This window comes from Rhincodon typus, chromosome 21 (assembly GCF_021869965.1).
Source record: "Rhincodon typus isolate 14 chromosome 21, sRhiTyp1.1, whole genome shotgun sequence".
NCBI classification, from domain to species: domain Eukaryota; kingdom Metazoa; phylum Chordata; class Chondrichthyes; order Orectolobiformes; family Rhincodontidae; genus Rhincodon; species Rhincodon typus.
The window spans coordinates 30,853,896-30,872,937 of NC_063352.1; the positions used below are offsets into that span (position 1 = coordinate 30,853,896).

At 38.7% G+C, this 19,042-nt stretch overlaps 1 long non-coding RNA gene across 1 annotated transcript in view; it reads right to left on the bottom strand.

The window, feature by feature from the left end:
* The window catches only part of LOC125485712, a 23,590-nt gene that overhangs the window by 1,210 nt on the left and 3,338 nt on the right, over positions 1-19,042 (bottom strand). The window contains exon 2 of the long non-coding RNA XR_007264421.1: positions 18,510-18,675. This is a non-coding gene — a long non-coding RNA (uncharacterized LOC125485712). The remainder of the gene's footprint in view (positions 1-18,509; positions 18,676-19,042) is intronic.

The window sequence follows — 19,042 nt, forward strand, 5'->3', positions numbered from 1 at the left end:
CTGCCTCCCTAACCTGTTCTTCCTCCCACCTATCCCCTCCTCCCACCCCAAGCCGCACCTCCATCTCCTACCGACCAACCTCATCCCACCCCCTTGACCTGTCCGTCCTCCCTGGACTGACCTATCCCCTTCCTAACTCCCTACCTACACTCACCTTTCCTGGCCCCATCCCCGCCTCTCCGACCTGTTTGTTTCCTCTCCACCTATCCTCTCCTCTATCCCTCTTCTATCCGCCTCCCACTCTCTCCCTATTTATTTCAAAACCCCATTCCCCTCCCCCTTTTCTGATGAAGGGTCTAGGCCCGAAACGTCAGCCTCTCTGCTCCTATGATGCTGCTTGGCCTGCTGTGTTCATCCAGCCCTGCACCTTGTTGTCTAAGAAAAAGGAACTCCTTGTTCTTCTTTTTTAGCTGTCACAACCTTTTGCTATTCCAAAATCTGATCACCTGATCCACTTATATTGTACTCTAGGTCATACAGTTGCAGATTTTTGTGCCCTTAATCATCAATCGTACTGTTCTATGCTGTTCCCAGGCCTGTACCAGTGTGAGTGGGTGTCAGAAACCTTTGTCATCCAATTGGAGCAGAAAACATTTCATCCTCCCATATTGTACACAAGCTTCTGTTTCTCTCAGGACTAGGAGATGATCTCATTTACCAGCTGCACACACGATCACAGGAGCCTCCTGAGTGTCTAATTACCACTACTGATGCATACACACTGGCCCTTCTACCCCATTGGTGGGATACTCCAGCCTGCTGAATAGCATTACACTCTTGACAACAGTTCCAAAGGAAGAGAAAGACTTGCATTTACATAGCATCATTCTTGCTCTGAGTACCTCCCAAAATAACTTACAGCCAATTGAACGTTCATGAACTGTAGACATCATTGTGTGTAGAAAACACAGCATCCAATTTACACACAAGGTCCTACAAACAGTAATATGATAATGATTCAATAATCTGTTTGTTTGACATGTTGTTTGACGGGTAAGTATTGGCCAAAACAGACAAGATGAGAAAACATATTTGTCTGCTGGATAAAAGTGAATCCTTAGCTTTGAACACTTTGCCTTTCCAAATAACTTCTTCGATACAGTGGCAAATTGGGTGAATCAGTTTGCTGGTAAAACTATTTATTGTCAGGAAAATTTGATCATTAAGTCCATTCACATCAGACTCGTCACTGAATCCAGTTTATTGATAATAGTTCTACAACTGAGTAATTAAAAATGTTGCGCAATATTTAAGAGGGATTCAAATTGGCTCATGTAAATGAGTTGAAATTCTGTGGAAAATACCAATTTATTTTGAGAGCTCCTCCTGAAGGTTGCATTTCAATAGGTTTTATGAAAAATACTTTCCTTTACTGTGCAGTCGCACTGCAGTTAATTCATTGCACAAGGACATGATTGGATGGCAACCTGTATAAAATGTTAGTCTTTCTAAAATTCAAAACTGAATTCATATGAAGATATCATTTACAGCCATAACTGTGACTCATGCACAGCACCTTCATGTTTGGAATGTTCAATACCCTGAATACATCACATAATTTTCCTGAAAGACAGCAGCACAGGCTAAAAGTTAAACCTGTCACATGTTTTTTTTTATAAATTACACCCTCAATCAATACACTTTGTAATAGTAAAGTGTTTTATATTAATTTGAAGTCATTTCTGAAAGAATGATTTAGTGGACTGAAGAACAGACATTTGCCTACGCAGCCTACAGGGCATCTGATTAAAACAGAATTGTTGAAGTCTTGAAATTTGTGGTCAACAAATGCTGTATTTTTTTAGGATTGAGGTAAACTTAATTTTTTAAAGCATTGCTGTGCCCTGACAGTGACTATAGAGGGAAGAAAGGTCTTAAAAATGAGACAAACAAACAAGGATAAGCTATTGCAAGAATGACAAATCTTTTGGCTTGGCCATAACACACACAGATCTGTAGCATGCACTCATAAGAATGTATTGACTGCAGCCCAAACTCATTAGAAGATTGATCAATCCAGCCTACTTGCATTAATTGTGAAATAGGAAAAAAAGATTCAATCAATGATAGGAATACGGGCACTGCAGTAATGATGCCTGATCGAGCTAATCCAATAATGGAGAAACTGATGTATAGTATATTGGAATTCTACTGTTCAGATCCTGTCACAATAAAGTATATCCTGCAATTATCTGAAAAAATTGAGCAGCCTGAAGAACATCCAGCCAACTTACACTACAGGCCTTTTACTGATTAAACACTAAGTTAAGCACTGCTCAAAAATTCTGGACTGTCATCAAGCTGCCTTCTGCAGAACTACAGTGTGGAAATAATGTATTTGCACTGGGACTTGTAAATTAAAAGGAGTTGTTGAATACACTTGCGAAAGATGAAGTGGTTTCAGAACTGTATGAAATGCACTGTGATCAAGTACTCAATCCAAAGCAAATATTTATTTTCGCACAAGTCAACAATGGGTAACTTTGAACATTAAACTTTTCTCACAAAAGTTCAGACAAAGGCAGAATGCTTTGTACATGTCATTTACATTGATGCTGAATGAAGTCTTTAATATTAGTGCATGTAGCTTTGATATACCTGTAAGTTGAAGAAATAAGTGTAGAAATTTAAGTTCTTTGGACAGAATCATATTGGAACCTGAGCAACATGGACTATGGTGAGATTTGTGGCAGATCTATGTGTAAAAGTCTGGCATCGGGAGAAATTCACTGCATCTTTTATAACTTTTTAAGTGGTAAGGGGAGTTTGTTACTTGGCAGCAGCAAGTTACCAGTTGAGGAAGATTATAGGTTGTTAAATGCCTTGTTAATGCCATAACTCTATTCATTAATATTCAGCTTGCTTTCTTAGCAAATGTGGAGGTGCCGGTGCTAGACTGGGATGGACAAAGTCAGAAGTCATAAGACATGAGGTTATAGTCCAACAGGTGTATTTGAAATCACAAGCTTTTGGAGAGCTGTTGCTTTGTCAGGTGAAGTGGAGGGAAGCGCACAGGCACAGAATTTAAATGCAGAGAAATAATGGCTAGCTAATTCCAGGTATCTTACCAAATTGAGCAAGCTAAATGTTGAGAATTGTAGACATAGGAGTTAGAGTGTGAATTGAACAAAATGGGTGAGTGGGTGAATGCATGTGGATGCAGTATAACGTAGATAAAAGTGAGCTTATTCACTTCGGTAGCAAAAACAAAAAAGCAGATTGTTATCTGAGTGACCATAAAATTGAGACAGGAGAATATGCAACAAGACCTGGGTGTGCTCATATACCAGTCTCTGAAGGTAAGTTTGCAGGTGCAACATGCAGTTAAAAAAGCAAATGACATGTTCGTCTTCTCAGTGAGAGTATTGAGGGTAGGGGCAGAAATTTCTTACTGAAATTATACTGGACCTTAGAATGTCTCCTGGCTGCTACTTTAATTGAATCTTCTCTATGTTTTTTTCCTCCTGGCTAGGGGAACTGCATGCGAGAATCTATGTCTGAATTTTCTTTTTTTTGCCAGGGGATGTGTTTATGGGATGTTACTATATTGGAACAGTTAATTAGTCATTGTTACTGTACTTATTATTCTGTTAAGTTTCCAATAGAGTTAAGTTATTCTAAATTCCTCTTTCTTTGGTTGTATTTTACCTACAGTGTTTAAATAAATTGTGTTTTGCTTAACGTCGAGTACTTTGACCAGTCACAAAGCATCAGGAGCAGACACTTCACATTTGCCTTTAAAATATTCTTAAAATATTTTGAGGGGTTCTGGTCCGGTCACATCCATAGACATTGATATGTGACATGTGCCAGCCTCTAAGAACTCTCATGACACATCTTCAATTCACTTGCAGGATATTTCTGTAGTTCAGCGCTGCACCTTGGGCTGTACCTGTAACTATCATTGTAAAGCTGCAGCAAGGACACTATTGCTCATGGAGAGGACCAGGCACATCCTCAGGCTCTTCTCTCCCTCTCATAGCACTCACTCACCCTGACTCTACCTGGGTTTGTATTGCCTTGCCTTGCCTTGTCTTTGTGCTCTGTGCCCACAACCTGAGGTACGAGCTTCATATTACTTCTGTCCTGCCTTGCCATTTAGTGCAGACACAATGCCAGGAGGCTTGCCCAAAGTGATTTCTCTGCCGTGACAAATTAAGGGAGGTAGCATTCACTCAGGAGGGCACCAGCACAGTAATTTGATGGCAGCTTTCAATACTACTTCTGGGGCTTGGACACAGTCAGTCAGCCACAAAGGGTGATTAGAATCAAGACACTGTCCACATTAGGAATGTAGAGCTGGAAGTCAGGGAGCCATCACCTGCCTTAATTCTTTCTGTCCTATTGCTTTCCCCCTGGAATGGAAGACAGGTGGGTATGAAAGGCAATGAAATTGGATGGCACAACTGTTACTTTTGGTGCATGTTGGAGGTGTCCCGATTGAGTGAGTAGGCAGTGCAGAGGGCACGCAGGGTTAATGATGTTGGGGTTTCATGGAGATGAGACTGAGTGGGGAAGATGTTGCAGGGAATAGTGAGAGTGATAGAGCATGAGCTTGGGTGAGACCTGGGTTCAGAGATAGAGTGAGAATGAGGTAATAGAAAGAAGGTATTAGCACTTATGCTGATAGAGTGAAGAAGAACACTGACCTTACTACAGTGCTGTGCATTCCTCTAGCCAGCTGAGATGATTCTGAATGGGTGGCATTGTCTGGTGTTTTGGCCTCCACTGCTGGGCCTGGGGAAAGATGAAGTTCTGTTTCTGCACCACACCATTCAGCAAGCACTGATATCCCCCTTTCTGCCTTGTCCTGGGCAAATATCAGGAACAGTACAGGGCAGCTCTGGCCAGGCCTACATCTATTGTCCATCTTTAATTGCCCTTGAAATGGTCATTGTGACCTGCCTTCTTAAACTGCTGCATCTATATAGTGTTGGTATACCCACAGTCCTGATAGTGAAGGAGTTCCAGATTTTGACCCAGCAACATTGAAGGAACAGTGGTGTACTTCCAATTCAGGATTGAATTTGGCCTGGATGGAAATTTGCAAATAGTGGTATTCCTATGATATCATGTTCTTCCAGGTAGAGATCACGGATTTGGAAGGTGCTGTCAAAGGACCCTTGGTCTTGTAGTGGCAGTATTTATAACTGTTCCAGTTTAGTTTCTGGTCAATCATAACTCCCAGGATGTTAAAAGTGGAGAATTCATTAATGGCAATGGCTTTCAACATCAAGGATAATGGTTGGATTCTCTCTTGTTGGAGATAGGTACTGCCAGGTGCTTATGTGGTAAAAATGTTACTTGCCATTTATCAAGTTAAGTGTGAAAGTTGTCCAGGTCTTGCTGCTCCTGGACATGAACCACTGCAGTATCTCAATATTTGCAAATGTTGTTGAACATTGTGCAGTCATCAGCAAATATCCCCACCTCTGACCTCCTGATGGGGGGATTGTCATTGATGAAGCAACTGAAGATGGTCGGGCCAAGGACCTACCCTGAGGAACTCCTGCAGAGATGACTTGGACCTGATTTGACTGACCTCCAACAATCACATCCATTTTCCTTTTATTCCTTCAGGTATGACTCCGAACAGTGGACTGTTTTCCCCAATTCCCCGTGACTCCAATTGAAACTACATCATTAACCTTTACAGTTAATAATTGAACTGTGGTGGTCACATAAATGAATCAGGTAACTGGAGGAAATCTAACCTTTGGTTATTGTATTTTCTATTACCCCTTCCGGGAATGAATTGCTCAAGTATACTTCCAGCCATGATTGCCTCCCAAGTCCATCCAAAACCTAATACTATATCTACTCCCATTTTAGAAAGTTTCCATGAGATTTATTCTCAAACTTCTTGTAAACCACTACCACTTGCATTCTCCATCATGTGCAACCAGTTGAGAGGCAGTTTTCTCCAACTCTCACACGCTTCACAGCACCAAGTCATGGTTAATTCTCCTCCAGCATCATTCTCAGTTTATGCAGCTGCCCATCCTTTGTTTGCCTTGGAGCCAATGGCAACAACAACTTGCATTTATAGAGTGCCTTTAATGTCCCAACGTGCTTCCTAGGAGTGATTATCAAACAAAATTCGACATTGAGTTGTAACACAAGGAGCTATTGTGGAAGGTGACCAAAGGCATGGCTAGATGTAGGTTTGAAAGAGATTCTTAGGCAAATTCTGCTCTTGCCAATCCAACATTTTCTATATTGGCATAAATTGAAATAGTTTCCAGATTTTTGAGTGCAGGCTATTGAACAAGAGAAAACTAGTTGATAGCAATTTTGAAAAGGGTAGATACAAACTTTAAGATTGATACCATTTGCTAAGTAACCATGATAAACTATGTTTGAAACTATAAGCTAGATATCCTTCATTACTGTATTACAATTGGAGAAAGATTGCTGGTTCCATTTGATACAAATTCACCTATTAAGCCATAGCTGCAATGGATTTTTTTTTGCCACTCATTTGCCACATCATTATCTCAGGAGTATTCCAAGAATGTAGCATTCATCCCTTTCTGTTTCTTGTCTGTTAGTTGTGCATCAGCAACATCATCTTCAATACCACATTACATTCCCCATGTAAACCTATGGCTCCCACCATCAATAGCCACAGGTGAGGTGCCAGAAGACTGGAGGGTGGTTAATGTTGTGCTGTTATTTAAGAAAGGCTGCAAGGAAAAGCCAGGGAGTTAAAGACTGGTGAGCCTAACGTTAGTGGTGGGTAAGTTGTTGGAGGAGATTCTGACAGACAGGATCTGCAGACTTGCATTTCGAAAGGCAAGGACCAATTATTGTTTGAGCAGACCCAAGCAATTCACAGCAGCATTTTACTGCAGGTCTTTAGGAACGGAAACATGGAAGTTACACAATTTGGATAAGTAAATTAAAATATTGTTTTCTAATCTTTTATCAGTGTTGTATGCTTCAGTAAATAGTTATTCCATTGAGTTTTCTGATGCAACCTATGGTTGGGCATTCTAACATCATTCAAAAAAAATTCCAAGATCCAGAAGTGGCTGTTGTCAAGAATTCCATACCGGATAGGTAAGGGTGAATAGGTATTTTCTCATATGAGGCAGCATCTCAATCAATCTATTCTGTTCATTCTCTTCCTTCCGAACATTCAGAACCCAGTACTGAGCTCAGTACTCTAATTGACATTTCATTATGCTCTTTTATAAACTTATCATTATCTTTTAGAGTTTGTATTCTACACCACCCAAGTTAGAACCTTTTAGCCTTTTTAACCATAAGTGTTGCCTTTAAGGCTCTGTGAAACTATGACCCTCCAGTCTTCTACTCGGGGTATAAATATTGCTCTTATTCTGTCAGACCTTCATGCTTTACTAATTTATCCTCTAGATTTACTAATTTATCAAGCTTTATTTTTTATTCATCATCATATCATTCATCATGCTCTTGAGCAATTCAGCATTTGTATATTTTTCTGATATATTTTTCTTTGCTGAAGATAGATGAGAAGGACTCATTAAGTACTTGTCCCATTTTTGGATCAGAATCTACAAATTGGAAATCCTCCCTTCTCAAGGGGTCATACCTTGCTTTTAACTTTTTTTAACCCATATATTTCAAAGATGCACTTCTTTTTGATTTTTTAAAATTTATTCTTTCTTATAACTTCTTCTTAGTTTCACTTATCCCACTTTTAAACTACAAACTTCTAAAGTTTGATCACTGGTGAATGTCAAACTAGCTATTTCAGTGGAAAAAGACAGTGGGAAAACTACAATTAGCCTCACTTGCTCTGAATTTGGGTAATAATAACCAGCCATGATTTTTGGTCATGATTTCTGAAATAACTACACAGAGGTTAGTATCCTGTCACCAAGTCCCCCTTTATTTACATGTGCATAGTGTATAGACTCTGACCAGCTCGCCCAGAGCCAGTCCCTAGAAGGAGGAGACTCTCCTCCTGTTTACATCTGTCAGCTAGGGCTCCCTGATTGGCCCAGGTTAACAACCCCAACCAAGAATCTCATACTCAATGAGATCGACCTGGCCCACTACAAGTTCTCACTGGTGACACTCCCTCACTGCCAAGGTGAGTGAACTGCCATTAATGTCAGCTGTAGTGTGTCCTGTGGTTGAATACCAGGCCCACATTGAGTATCATGGAAACAAGGAAACTTGGGTGGGCACAAGTGACAACTCAGAAGCAGATTTCCAGCAAAAAGATATTGCTCTTTCAATAGAATAGCGACATAACCGACAAGAGAAATAGTTAAGAATTAGAAAAATGCCTTCTTGTCAAAATGTAAAAGTTCCTTGAGAGCATAGAGAAATACTCAAGGTAGGCTACACAAGCTCTATTACTGGGTCTACCTAACGCTTTGTGGTAAATAAATTCAATCAGTCTCTGTTGTCACATTGAGTTGTGGGCCTTGATCGACTTCAAGTGACTTGGAACGTTCGGGCATAATGGAGCCGCTATGATGAAGTTGATTCCTTAATTAACACAGAGAATGCTGTAGCAACTTAATAGATTTGGCAGCATCTGTGGAGAAAGAAAAAACACCATTAACGTTTTGAGGCAGGTATGATTCTTCTTCAAAGAGTTATATTGGACTTGAAACATTAACTCTGGTTCTCTCTCCATAGATGCTGCAAACCTGCTGAGTTTCTCCATCATTCTCTGTGTTTGTCTCAAATTTCCAGCATCTGCAGTATTTTGCTTTGATACCTTAATATCTCAGTCTGAAGCTACTAATATCCACAAACTGCGGTCTTTTCCTTTAACGGTCACAGTTGCTGCAGCATGTTGTAGGATGAGAAAAAGATAAGCACCCACAGAATTCACTTTGTTTTAAAATAGAATATTTACACATGAATCATTCTCAAGTGGTCACTTGTAAAACAAAAGGTATTATGTCTTATGAATTCAAGCAAAATCATAAAATATTATTTCATATAACCTGAAAATTCGAGCTAGGCCCATGGGGGAATGTCAGGTCGCAGTTCCTCATATAAGGTGGTAAAAATCCAGAGCACTGAGCTACTACAACAATCTACATTTGTATTATGCCTGCAATAGAATAAGATATCCCAATGTTCTTCCTGCTCCAGCATGCACCTTGGGTACACCCATGAAGCATTTTTGAATTACAGCACAATCTTTGATCATTCTGACTTCAGGTTTTTTTTTTATCTGTACTGGAATCCTCCCAACTTCTCAAGTTTCCTTTATTTCTATTAAAAAATACAGATGAAATGGCGTCATGTGGTTGGACATTAGACCTGAACATGTATATTAGAGTAATTCAGTCATGTTTCATGGTACTCTGTGTTCTTGTCCAATTCCCCAACATTGCCAAACTCATGGATCAAGGCCATTTTTTTGGACGGGAGGGGTCACCGTGTCTGAGCTTCAGTGAACCCCCAAGAAAAAGGATGTAATCTCACTCCAAAGATTTGAACACCGTCATTGCAATTGCTTTCATGCTCAGGAGGTGGTGGGCTGTCAGAGATCCATCTCTCAGATAATACACTAAAACAGAGCTCATGTCAGTATGTCAAACAACCCATGCCCCCAATTGAGGTAGAATATGACAGTCTGGCTAACGTTTATCTCTGATCGAACACTACTAGAACAGATTGTCTCCTCATTATCTCATGGCTGCTTGTACATTGGCCCATTGCTTAACTGACAGAAAAAGTTTTAAAGCACATCTGTATTTTCTGTATTTTTGGAAGCCATCTTATTATTGTTCATGATTAATTTGTTGTAAAACTATTCAAGTACAGCATTTTGTATCTGGCATAGTATAAGCTTAAAGAGGACTTGTTACTGAAATAAAGGGAACAGACACTTTTACAATAATGTAATGTCTGTCTTCACAGAAATAAGACAATCCAATCAGCAGAAAGCCAATTGCAGGGTTTACCATCAGCAGCACTTGTATCTAGAGCCAGCCTGCAGTATTGGAATGGCACCACCAGCAGTTGCCAAGGTTATCACTACCTTTAATTATTATGCATGTGACTCATTCCATGGCAGCATTGCAATATCAGCTAATGTATTAAACTGGTGATTGATAGACGGAACAGAACAGGAACCACTGCTGGTTCCTTTTTCGTTCTAATGCATGACATGATGTAAATGAACAGGTCAATTTAACAAAATACAAGATGTGACTGCAGTTTGCCCAGTCTGAAGACCATCTTGGGTGCTAAAATTATAAAATTATCACATTTGTTTTTAGATCTCTCCATAACATCTATCCTGTCTATCTCTGTAAACACCAGCAGCCTTACCAAAATTACTATACTCCCCAAATCCTAGTCTCTTGAACATCTCTGATTTTCAGCATTCCAAGTGCATAAGCTCTGAAATTCACTCCTTAAGCTTTTCTCCAAGTTACAAACATATCCTTGCTCAATTTTTTCTTTGCCATCCATTTTTTTTATGTAGCTTGGTGTCGAATGTTTCCATGAAAACAGGCCAGTGAAATCCTTTGCAACTCAATGTTAAAGGAACTCCATTAATGCAAGCTGTTATTGTCAGCAAATGACTGTGTGTGCTGCAACAATTTGATGCATAAAGTCTTTGGAAGATTAGAACTTGTATCGTTACTAAGCCATGCTGAACTATCAGTTTGCATGAAATGCAATGAAAATTATGAGAGAGCTTGGCATAAGTGAGCAGTAAATGTGGAACAAACTTTCTGACAAATAGCCTTGGACAGCTTAGCTGTTGCCTGGTCCTGTTCAACACTCTCAGCTTGCCGTGATTGTTCTCATATCAAGTTGATACAGTGCAGAGCATTATAAGCCTGGCTGCCATTTGCTGCCAAAAAAAGTGCAGTGTGGAATGTGGCAAACAGTATAACACACCCTGCCTTACAGTTTTAAATTTTTCTGGAGATACTTCCCTATCCACCAATGTTCCCTGTGTCTCCTTGAGAATATGCTTATTATTTGAATTCTGCTCAAATGCAGATTTATGTACCATAGAGCAGTCCAGCAACCATTATGGTGGAGCCTCATGATTGTCCTTACAATTTTGTTGCACCATCAGAATGCTTACAAATATCACCAATTAGGGAATAAACAACTCATCGTTGAAACACTTTAATGTTTTTCCTTTGTTTTGAAAACTCATGATACCGAAGATCTTTATCTGGAAAGATTTCCTGAGACCTAATTTAGTTTTACATTCTAACTATTAGGTATAAGAAATATTTTGTTCAATAAAACAATGCTTTAATTTTTTACATATGCAATTTAACTTGGCCACTACTGACTACCATCATTAGCTTACTTCATACAATCCACTTTGCATTGCCCCAATTAATTCAGTACAAAATTCTCTGGGGACTTGGTATGGAAATGGGAAGGATGCCAAAAACCAGTTATAATAATGAAAAAGTTTAATGTCCGATCTTACTCAGTTGTCTTGTTAGCAGTTGAAAAAATGTTGACACTATAATCGTACAAGAATTAGAAATACAAACACAATTGCAGCATGTTTTTCTTCATGTAGAAACTGATTGGTTAAATAAAGGCAATGTCGTCAATGAAGTCTATATAGACTTTCTGCAGCAAACGGTGATTTAGTGAGGATTCTTAACAAAAGACCAGTTATAGAGTACGATGAAGTGGAGAGAAAATTTGTGGAAGAATAATAGGCATAGGGTTAAGTGATTGGAAATAAGTGACTCCTGGATCAAGTTGGTACTCAGCACATATAAATGTTTTGCATCTGCCTAAAGAGAACACAAGCTGGAAATTTGTTAACAATGTGAGAATGGGAGGCCAAACAAGATGCTTTAGACCCAGTTGGGAGACAGACAACTAATACAATTTAGCATAAATGTTAAAAAGGAGAAGGTACAGTTTAGGATGAGAAAATCAAGGATGGTAAAATACAGAGAGAGGAAGGACACTGACGAGTAGGTGAACAGTAAAGTCATTAGCTCTGAAATAAAGCAATCGGATTTGAATACAAAACTCGCATGTATGGCAAAGATAAATTAGTACAACATTCTGGATTTCCTAAATTGAGGCATACAGTCCAAGATTATTATAAATTTACACAAAAGCCTGATTTAGCAACAATGAGAACAGTGATTACAGATTGATAACAACAAGTACTTACGTAACAGCATTAATGTACTAAAAGATGCAAGGTGTGTAATCACAGGAGTATTGTAAAAAGAAAATACTGCATCACATAAGGTGATATTTAGGGCAGATATTTGAAAGCTTGATGACAAACAACAGGTTTTAAGGATCATCTTAAGATAGAGAGTCTCAGGGACATGTCAGAAGGAAAATCCAGAGTTTAGAGCCTGGTGGTTGAAATCACAGCCACAAATATTGGACCAACTAGAATCAATTGCACTTGAGAGGCCAATATTAAACCAGTACAGACAAGCCAGCTGGAAAACATGAAACAGAGAGGGATGGAAAAGGCCATGCAGGGATTTGGAAACAAGGGTAAAAATTTTAAAATCAAGGCTTTGGATGTCAAGGAACCAATTGCAGGTCAATGACTGCAATAGTGTTTGGGGACCAGAACCCAACTTTGGATAACCTTAAGTTTACAGACAATAGAATGTGGGATGGCAAACAGAGGTTCATTGGAACATTAACATCTTGAGGTAAGAAAGACATGATTGAAAGTTTTAGCGGCAGATGAGCTGAAGCAGACAACAAGTTGATTGTAAATAAATTTATTGGGATAATGCAAATATGATTAAAACTAAAGGACTGGTAGCCTTACACCATTAGTAAGGAAATGCTAGAAAGTGATAAATTGACATTTGAATAATATTTATTTGACTGGGCATAATCAGCATGGATTTGAAAATGGGAAAATATGTTTGACTAATTTGGAGCTTTTTTGAAGATATGACTAAAAAAATTACGAAAGGAGGTGCTGATGGATTTTCAGAAGGCTTTTGATAAAGTCTATCATGGAACAATTATTAATTATAGAATGTGGGATAGGAGGGAATCAGCTGGAATGGCTTGATGGTTGGCTCAAAGACAGAGCATAATAATTAGGAATAAATGGGTTGTTCTCACAGTGAGTTGCTGTGACTGGCGGGGTATTGTGATGATACTATGACTTTAAGAGATGTATTTTGTCCTTTTTTTTTGAGGGGAGGTTTTGAACTATATGTCCCAAGTTGTTTCTTCCAAGCCAGTAAAGTAAACAGCTTGTCAGGTCCTGGGTTTTTATTAAGTTAGAACAATAGAAGCAGCATGAAAGAGTGGAGTGAGGTTTCCATAGAACCAGGGTTTTAACTTAGCTTTCAGTAATTGTTGTGTTTTTTTGAAGTTGATTGTGGAAGCACTATATATCTCTCTCAGCTACAGCTAAAAACTTGGATTCTCTCTTTACTGCCAGAATTGCACGTGAGACAATCTGTTTTATTGACTTTGCCTTTGCCAAGGGTGTGTTTATGAGATGTTACTATATTGGAACAGTTACTGTTTAGTGGTTCAATAATCTACTATTCTGTTATGTTTTCCATGGAGTTAAAGTTATACCAATTCTTCTTTTGTTTGTATTTTAATAGTAGGGTAAGAATAAAGTGTGTTTTGCCTAAAGCAAAGCAGTGTAACCAATCATATTACATCTGGAACACAAAACCTTACACATGCCTTTAAATAAGATAAAAGTTAGGGTCTTGGTTGTCTTCTTGATATATTTGAAGGCATTTTGAGCTGCTCATTACATATGTCAATGATTTGCAGATGAGGACCAAATGTAATATTTCCAAATTTGTGGATGACATAAAACTAAGTGGGAACCTGCATTGTAAGGAAGATGTAAAGCACCTTCAGGGGGATTTGGACAGAACTAGCAAATGGATAAGAATGTGGCAGATGGAATGTAATGTAGAAGACTGTGAGGTAACCCACTGAGACAGGAGGAACAGATGTGTAGAGTATTTCTTAAATGGTAAGAAGTTGGAAAGATGTTGTGCGTTTCCACTAGAACCTAGTTGTCCTTGTTGATGAGTCACTGAAGGCTAACATGCAGGTGCAGGAAGGCTAATGAAATGTTGGTCTTTATTGCAAGAGGATTTGAGTACAGGAGTAATAAAGTCTTGCTTCAATTATTAGCTTGGTCAGACCACACCAGGAATATTGTGAGCAGTTTTAGTCTCTTTATCTCAGGAAAGATATTACAAACCTAGAGGGAGTACAAAGAAGGGTGAGGAGACTAGTTTCCGGAACTGTCCTATAAAGACAGAATGAGCAAACTGGGCCTGTAGTCTTTAGAGTTTCAAAGAATGAGAGATGATCTCATTGCAATTTACAAACTATTTAAAGGGAGAGACAGGGCAGATGCTGGTAATATCTTTCCTCTGGTTGGGGAATCTAGAAGCAGGCACAGTATTTATAAATAAATGGCATACCACTTACGTCTGAGATAAGGATCAAGTGTTTTACTCAGGTGGTTATTGAACTTTGGGATTCTCTATCACAGAGAGCTGTGGAATCTCAATCTTGAGTATGATTAACGTAGAGATTGAGTAAAGGCATTGAAGTGTTCAATCAGCCATGATTATATTGAATAGCAGGCTGATTTTGTCCCAGTTGCTAGAGAGAAAGATGAAGTCAGTAACTATAGAATAGAGTTTAGATGGTGACTGAAAATAGTACCTTTAGTCTTGACAATATTTAACAGAAGCAAATTTCTGCTAATCCAATGCTAACTGTCAGACAAGAATAGAGTCATAGAGATGTACAGCACCGAAACAGATCCTTTAGTCCAACTCGTCCATGCCGACCAGATATCCTAAATTAATCTAGTCCCATTTGCCAGCATTTGGCCCATATCCTCTAAATCCTTCCTATTTATATATCCATCCAGATGCCTTTTAAATGATGTAATTGTACCAGCCTCCACCACTTCCTCTGGCAACTTATTCCATACACACACCACCCTCTGCACGAAAACTTTGCCCCTTAGATCCCTTTTAAATCTTTCCCATTTCACCTTAAACCTATGTCTTCTAGTTGTGGATTCCCCCACCCCAGGGGAAAGACATTGTCTATTTACCACATCCATGCCCCTCATGATTTTGTAAACCTATATAAAGGTTACCCCTCTGCCTCCAACGCTTCAGGGAATATAGCCCCAGTCTATTCAGCCTTTTCCTATAGCTCAAATCCTCCGACCCTGGCAACATCCTTGTAAATCTTTTCTGAGTCCTTTCAAGTTTCATAACATCCTTCCTATAGCAGGGAGACCAGAATTGCACACAGTATTCCAAAAGTGGCCTAACCAATGTTCTGTACTGCCACAACACAACCTCCCAACTCCATACTCAATGCACTGACCAATAAACACAAGCATACCAAACGCCTTTTTCACTATCCTGTCGACCTGTGACTCCACTTTCAAGGAACTATGAACCTGTTCTCCAAGGTCTCTTTGTTCAGCAACATTCCCCAGGACCTTACCATTACGTGTATAAGTCCTGCCTTGATTTGCCTTTCCAAAATGCAGCACCTCACATTTATCTAAATTAAACTCCATCTGCCACTCTTTGGCCCATTGGCCCATCTGATCAAGATCCCGTTGTACCCTGAGGTAACCTCTTCGCTGTCCACTACATCTCCAATTGTGGTGCCATCTGCAAACTTACTAAGCATACCTCCTATGTCCAGATCCAAATCATTTATATAAATGAGGAAAAGTAGTGGACCCAACAGTAATCCTTGTAGCACACCTCTGGTTACAGCATCCTGAAGATTTAGCAAAAGTTCTGGAATGGAGAGAGCCTTTGGAGAGGTAGAGTAGGGTGTAGTACAGTATATATTGTGCTTTTGGATGACATGGAAATGGAAAGGCAAGCTATTGGAAGTGATACTCTATAATCGGTTTACAGGCTAGTGTAGTGCGGATGACAGTGGAGAGATGTTGAAGGAGGATGCTATGGTTAACTGTGTCAAAAGCACAGAAACATACCATCCAGACCAACGGTCCACATCAGTGTTTATGACCCACACACTTCAACTAATGAAAGCAACACATCCTTCTATTCCTTTCTCTCTCATGTGCTTATTTAGATTCCCCTTAAAAATATCTATACTACTTGCCACAGCTACTTCCAGTGTTCCCACTCTCGAGGTAAAGAAATTTCTCTTGAATTCCCTATTGGATTTATTAGCGACTATCATTTCTTTATGGCCTGTAGTTTCTGTCTCCCCACAGTGCCAACCTAATTTCTACATCTACCCTATGAAACACTTTAGAATGTTAAAGATCCCTGAGAACTACTGCTCTGTTTTCTATTTTCAGGAGATAAATCCCAGCCTGTTCTGTTTTTTCACTGATCTAATAATCCTCTCAGTTCTGGTATTATTTCAGAAAGTAGTTGCGCACGGTTTCCAGAGCCTTTCTATCCTTTTATTCTTTTGGAAAACAGAACTGTTCACCATGCTCCAAGTATTGTTGAACCAAGATTTGATATACATTTGACATAACCTTCTTGCTTTTCAATTCCATCTCACTAGAAATAAACACAATTTTTTTTAAAATTCATGTCACTATAAACTGTGTATCATATGCCCAGTTCCTCTATTCTTTTGCCGTATGTAGCCATTTGGTGTGAATTTTAACCTCTGTGTAAATGGGGTTGTGTGCAGGAGTAAATCAATTAGATTAAAACCACCAATGTCCACACTTACCTTGAACATGTTCAGTGTGCTCACCATCATTTCTTAGATTCATAGAATTATACAGGACAAAAGGGGGCCATTTGACCCAGTGTTTCAGTGCAACATTTTTGGTGGTCCTATCTGTTGAAGCCAGCATCCCCACTCTTTCTTGAATGCATGTAATTCTGCAGATAAATTCATCCATGTTTCAAAGCTGCTTTTGTGGCAACTTATGTGCTCGAAAGAAACTACCACTGCTTTGGTGGCCTTGTCTTTCAAGTACTTGCATAAAATAAGATCTTTTGTTAGCCTAATGGCAAAATGAAATTTTGCATTTTTCAGACAATGTAAAAACAATGTAAAATATTAATTGACGTCAATAGAATGCAGCAGACACAACTGAGCATGCAACGTCTTGGTTATATCAAATGCCTGAAAAAAATATGATTGCACTGTAGATGTTAAAAAAAAAACAAATAAAACATGTTAAAGTGACACTAACAGCATTCCTTGTTACTTCTGTTCATTAGCTGTGGCAAAGAACAGAGATTAGGATAGCTATAGTCACGAAATTAACAAAAATAAATTTTAATAAGTTGTCAGTGGAATTATCTCCAATTATTTAGCTGACAACATAAGAGACAGAAATTGATAAACATAAATCTCAAATTGATCCTACGAAACAGTTTTTATTAGTCTGGGTTGTGTATGTTGAGACAGAAAAATAATACAAAATCTCTTTGCCCTTAGGTTTGATAAATGTGAAGCAAAGGCTCATGCATTGCAAGTTGATATTATAAATCAGTTTGCTCAAACTTTATGCCAGCTTTAAAATATATTTAAATTTTATACAAGCAAAATTCTTTGAATCAATTTAGATCTTATGTGTAAGTGCTCATTCTGGTGCAATTAATTTGCAATTCAGTTCAATAGACAGTAGAATCAGGGAACACAATGGTTATTATAATCTGCAGTGAACTGTATTAAATTTTGGAAGAAAAATGCTGGTACAGCCCTTCCACCCTGACAAAGTTCTATAAGCTAAAAATTGTAAACAGTTTATGCGTGGTCCTGAAATTTAGAAGTTAAATAAATAAAATAAAACAACTGTTATTTTGTTCCTTTCAAGATTCTTGATTATACCTATCAAGTCAAACTTCAAATTCAAAGTATTGATAGAATGAATAACATTAGAGAGGACAGTGCTAACAGACTGAAAACTAATTATCGAAGTAAATTTGACTTTACATAATACACTAGTCATTGGAGGATTGGTCACAAATTCCATTAGAATTGTGTAAAATAGTTAACACTTCTGAAAACCATGAGTTGACATCATTGCATTGGTAACCAAAATGATATTTTTTTCTTCATCTCGTGCAAAGGCTCTGGTCATCTTTGATTAAACTTAGGAACAGTTTAGTTCTCGGACTATGATTTGGTCTTTGAAATAATTTTTGTTGCAACATTCAGATGTAAGCTAACCTGATCCAAGAAGAAGAAGAATGGGTCAGATTTTCGAATTCCATTGTTTAATATCCAAATCAATCCAAGACAATACAGCACAGGAATAGGCCCTTCAGTCCACCAAGCCTGCACTGATTCCTAGTCCTTACTTAGACCTGCTATGTCTAGCTCATGTGTGGTTTCTATCCCTCTGTCCGCCTCCTGTTCATGTATCTATAAACATATGCCTTAAATGTTGCCAATGTGCCTGCTTCCACCACCTCCACTGGCAGTGCATTCCTGGCACCCATCAGCATCGGTGTCAAAAATTTTCCCTGCACTTTTCTCCTAAACTTTCCCCCTCTCAATGCAAACACAAAATGATGTATCTGTGCAGGCCTCACCTGTTGTTGCTGGTTTGGGTAAAATTGACTGTTGAGCTTCCAAATTGGCCTTCTGCTCATCAACTCTCTTTGTCTGAAGCATGTTGTGCAATGGAAAACCATCCTTCAGTTTACTGTGCATCATTGTGTGGTGTTGTTACAAATTCTCTTTTATAATTGGCGATATCTTTAGTGAGAAAAAAGGCAGTTGTGAACAGAAATTCATTTCCCCATTCCACCTGACAATGTTCAAAAAGATTAAACAATAAAATTAATGAGTTATTTTTCCTATCTCAAAGTAGTCAGTTCAATTTATGATTAATTAGTCATTATCAGTAGAGGAACAATGGTGATGTTATATAATAAAATGAATGATGCGCATAAATACCAATATAACTCCTGATATGAACCATTCCTGTGTGGTATGGGTGTGGATGGTAGTTGCAGTGTATTCTAAATTGTTCTCTCCCCCCTCCAATATCTTACATCAGGCATGGGAGGGCCACCGAACATAGAACATAGAACATAGAACATAGAACATAGAACATAGAACA